This window comes from Cephus cinctus, unplaced genomic scaffold (assembly GCF_000341935.2).
Source record: "Cephus cinctus unplaced genomic scaffold, Ccin1 Ccin1_scaffold0185, whole genome shotgun sequence".
Classification (NCBI taxonomy): domain Eukaryota; kingdom Metazoa; phylum Arthropoda; class Insecta; order Hymenoptera; family Cephidae; genus Cephus; species Cephus cinctus.
Window position 1 is genome coordinate 10,367 of NW_014332907.1, and position 5,182 is coordinate 15,548.

The following is a 5,182-nucleotide window of genomic DNA, read 5'->3' on the forward strand; positions in this document are numbered from 1 at the left end:
CAACCCCGAAGCCCCTCTTCCCATCAAGCCTATTTAAATCCTTCCGTCCCCACGTGCCCTCGAGCAAGCACCCGCGTGTTATTTTTTTTGGCGTGTCCCATTGAGTACTGCGAATACTCCATATTTGGCCTATCTTCTTCTCTATCTTTCTTGTGTCAGTATTTGCTTTGCTAATTATACTTCTTTCTTTACTTTACCCCGTGTTCCCCTTTCTTTCTGCGTTCCCCTTCCCCGTTGCAATAAGGTAGCTAATTCGCGCGGACACTGGGCAGTTAGAACCTGACCACCACGTCACAGTACATAATGACTGTAGAATTAGTAACAGCTGCCAGAGGTGGAGGCATTGCATTTCTTTCAATTGTTGAATCAGTACACGGAATTAGTGTCTTCAAAAGGACACGTGAAAGATACAGTGCCTTGCAAAACTCTGGGTATAGTGGATAAAATGTTATGTTATGTTACCGTTCATATATTCCTAAAAAAACGCAAAATAGTAAATTCTCGTTAGACGCAAATAAACTTCATTCGATTCACTAAACAATACTTAATAGATACTCGAGTCGTAGAAAGTTTTGTATGATGCGATACAGCGCAGAGGGATCACTATTCATCTATATGGTATCGATAAATTCATAATCGACTACAAATTTCGATTTACTCATATGGAAATTGGGAAGACGTTAAGGGACTATTCAAAATACAGTTTGCGAAATAAACCACTCGCGCGTATATGACTTTTTATGCATTTTAGTTGCAATTATGAGAGGAGCATTGCGAAAACCAAACACACTAGGTCATTGTTGTCAGAGTCCACTCTCTATTTTTAATATACAGTATTCTTAAATATTGAAGAAGTAAGCATATAACAAATAATAAATCGTAAGAAAAAAGATTTACTCGTATATAACTTTTTATGCACACTGGTTGCAATAATAACAAAGAGTGTTGGAAATTCAAACACATTATGTTATTATTTTCAAAGATGTCTACCGATTCCCAATGTACCTCGACTTTATACTTGAAACAAAAATGCGTATAAAAATTAATATTCAGTATATATGCATCCGAGCTTTATATACAGATATATTAAATTTCAAGCAAATTTTTTTTACAGTGTGTCTGTTGGGTACATAAAAATTCGGGTATGTCACAATCAATGTCTGAAGTATCAGAAACGGCTAATTATTCTCTGGATCCTCCGATTTTGCTTGCAAGTTACATTGGCCACCTGGTGGCGCGACAGCGAACTAGTGCTCACTCGTATACCCCTGTATTGTTTAGGGACTCCTGTCATACAATGCTCTCATTCACTTGTAATATGATTTTTAGTCCTCAAATGAAATGTCAATATACCGAGTATATAAATTAAATATCGAGTATATAAATTTTCGTTTACATTTTCTAAATTTCCTATACGAACTAGTAAATTAACTATTCATTGTATATTATTTTCTGGTTCATATACCAAGTTGGCGAATTTAATACGCTTTGGGATATTAAACTCCCTCAGAATTTTCGCTCCCTCAGAGAGATACGCTATTGCTTTATTTTTCAAATCCAGTGATTGGAATTTAAAGAACCTGACCGACACGTATAAAATACACGTAAATATCAGATTCCAATTCGTACATAGAATTTACGAAACTGTATATTTACTTGCATGCACAATTACTTTAGTGGTCGAATAATATACACGTATTTTAATTTTCAAACTATGATGTCATACATTTCGTATAATATTTTCGAATTTACGATAAAAGTATATTAATATGAATTTCATATACCTATTTCGTAAATTCCATGGAATTTTGTACAGTAAATTTACCAACATTTTTAACAGTGAATGTACGCAACACAGTACATACATATGTCTTTTAAATTAAAGAAAATAGAAATCAAAAATATATAAAGTCTGCGTACAGCTGACACTTCCAGTACTTACAATTAGATACATTATCAATATTTAATTGTCCATCCTTTGGCAACAATCACCACTTTAAGTCTTCTAACTGGGTTTTGTTGCTGACATCGTGGTTTCTTAATTTATTTTCAAGTTCCGTTCATGAATTTTCCATCGGATTGAGATCAGAAGACTCAATAATTATAAAATAATTATTAATATTTAAATGGAATTACTAATAATAACTAAATAACTAAATAAGCCGAATGTTTAGAATCGTTGTCACGTTGAAACTAAAAGTTCTCACCAAAACTAGGTTTTTTGCTCTCACTTTCAAGTTATCTTTCAGAATATTCAGATAAACTATTTTATACATCACATTATCGATTATTATTAAATTTCCAGAACCAGCAACGGCCATACAGCTTCATAATATGAAAGAGTCCACCAACCCCATATTTCACAGTGACTTGTAAATCTTTGTAAATCTCCTGTCTTGCTTCAAACTAATTTTTTTTTTCCCGTTAATAATAAAAATATTAAATTTAGTTTAATGTGAAAATAGTACTTTCGAACATAAATTTAAATCTTTGTTCACCCATACTCGAATTTTATTAGGGATTCTACACAGTACATTATTCGCTTGGTTCGTCACTCTGTAGCCAGTGCTTTCGAGCATCATACGTTGGCACTCGCACATCTTAATCGGGGCCTTACCGGGCCCGTTGCGAGCCGGATGATTACTGTCACGTGTAACCGTATTTGTCCATGATCGACAAACACACTGTGTTTACATAGCGGTTTTTGTGCAACCCCTACCTATCCTGTTTTTGAATGCCTTTTCCTGTTCGAACATTAACGGCCATCAATCGGTCAAGGAAACAAATCTACGTAGAGCCTTTTAGCCCAATTCAGTATAAAATCATGAGCAATGCATAAAAATATTAATAATGATAGTAATAATATAATGATAATAATACTAGAACTGAAACTTACTCTCCTTCGTTGGCACAAAGAATTCGACTAAACGTGCGCCTAAATAGCACAAAAAGGAGTTTTTCGGGTCGCTAAACCCAAAATTGACATAAAAATTTGCAAATTCAAAGTAGCTGACAAGAAAGGGGGATTAAACATTTAAAAAATAACAATATATTGATTTTCTTGACAAGATGGTGGCTAAAAGGGTTTCTTGGGTCCCTGAATACGAACTTAAAGTCCAAAGTGCCAAATTGAAATTACTTAAAGATTAAACAATTTTTTTCATGAACATAAAAAATGGTGATAAACGTTTTTAATGCTTATAATAACTTTAGCTAGTGAATTGTATTCACGACCCTGGCGTGTGCAACGGGGAGGCTACAACGGTAGGATTATCACTCCATCTTTTTCATATCAACATTTGTCAACAAAGTCCAAGTAATGTACATTTTTTATATTTTAGTCCGTCATTTTATGTCGACCATATTGAATTTGACCATTTTTATTTTTATTTCGAATTCAGTGACCCAAGGAACCCCTTTAGTCAAAGTTTTTTCAATAAAGTCCAAGTATTGTACATTTTTTACATACAGGTCTTGCACCTTCTGTGAAACGGGACAACACGTTAAGGAATTTCTCCCACTCACCTCCCAGCATTTGAACTGAAAATGGCGACCATGAATTGCTCGTATATTATTGGGTTAGCCAAAAAGTAATTGCTTTTCTTTTTCTTAAGATATACATATATGTCCATCGTTTAGAAAAAAAAACACAATTACTTTCTGGACAACCAAATAATTCACAGCAATAATTGGCACACCACATCTATACTTCCCGTATACTTATGGGATCCAAAATGGCACCCATGAGAGGACCTTCCCTTGCAACGTTCCAGTCAAACGTCGGTGAGGGGAATCTTCTAAACGAAGAACCGTTCGCTTTGCCTCATGTCGGCAAGACTTGTTGCGGTCACGTTGTTTTAATCTAGGGGCGGCCGTAGCCCAGTGGTTAAGGTAGCGGATTCATGACCGAATGGTTCGGGATTCGCGCCCAGCTCCCAGCGGCATTCACCAATGGGTTTTCATATGAAAACTTAAATTAATATTTTACGGATTTCGCCCAACACTGTTCAGATTTGGTATACAAACTCTGTAGGTCCTCACGGTCAGTTGGATAAGGCCCGTCTCGCATGGTACATCGCCATATAATGTCGAACTTCCAATCCTTGATTATTCGGACCTGTTACTGGCACATGTCCCACATTGTATACAGCCATAAGGAAAGGAAGGAAGGAGCTGTTTTTATCTCTCTCCCACAGCCGGCTATGAGAAGGAAATAGGATCAGATTGTTGAACTATACCACTATGCCCCCTCACACAGTCAGCTGCGACTTATGTGGCCACAATGCGAAATAAACCGTGCTTCTCAACGACAACATTCCCCACCACTGAAATTCGGCAGAGTTGCAAGACCAGTATGTAAGACCGTAGCTTCGCGCCCATCGTCACGTCTATCGGGATCATTTTAAATGAGATTATGTTTCTTTTTCAGTACCAAAATATTTGATTCTCGAGGATCTCCAACTTTAGCAATTTTTATCATTTCGCTTTAGAAAAATTGTACGTCGCAGTACCTCTAGAGTAATTCAGGCCTAACTCGCCAACTGAAATTAATCTGTCTAATTACAAATGTCTGGGCTGTATTGCTCAATCAAAGAAGCATAGACTGAACGAAATTTAATATGAATATTCATGGCGTAATTTACAAACAATATTACCCTAGAAAATATTTAATAATAAATATTAAAAAATGCCTGCTTTATTACAATGTTTCCAAACAGCCAAATTTTTAATCATTGTTTGCACCAACAAAAATGCACGACAGAAATCTAACTTTAATTTTTCAAACCGTATTTTGTTTATCAGAACTTATGCACGACTTAACTATAATTAACCAAACAAGATTCTCATTTAGAATGAGAAACTAAACATTAAAATCAGATAAACAGTGTGAATTTATCGATGAATAAACTATGTAGAAAATTAGCTCTCTGGAAAACTTATAATCCTCCAAAAAAACACTTACGTGTAAAAAACTACGCCAAGTACAGGAGTGCTGTGTATTCCTCTAATAAAAAGTATTGATATCATATTATTGAGGCCAAGTACATAAGTCACTACATGTTTGCCTATTATATGATCTAGCACTGGCCCATCATTTTAATTGTATTTTCAAAATTTCCTATAACGTTTTCACTACTCTTTTACATTACTACTGCTTCTCGTAGTTGATTATGATTTAATG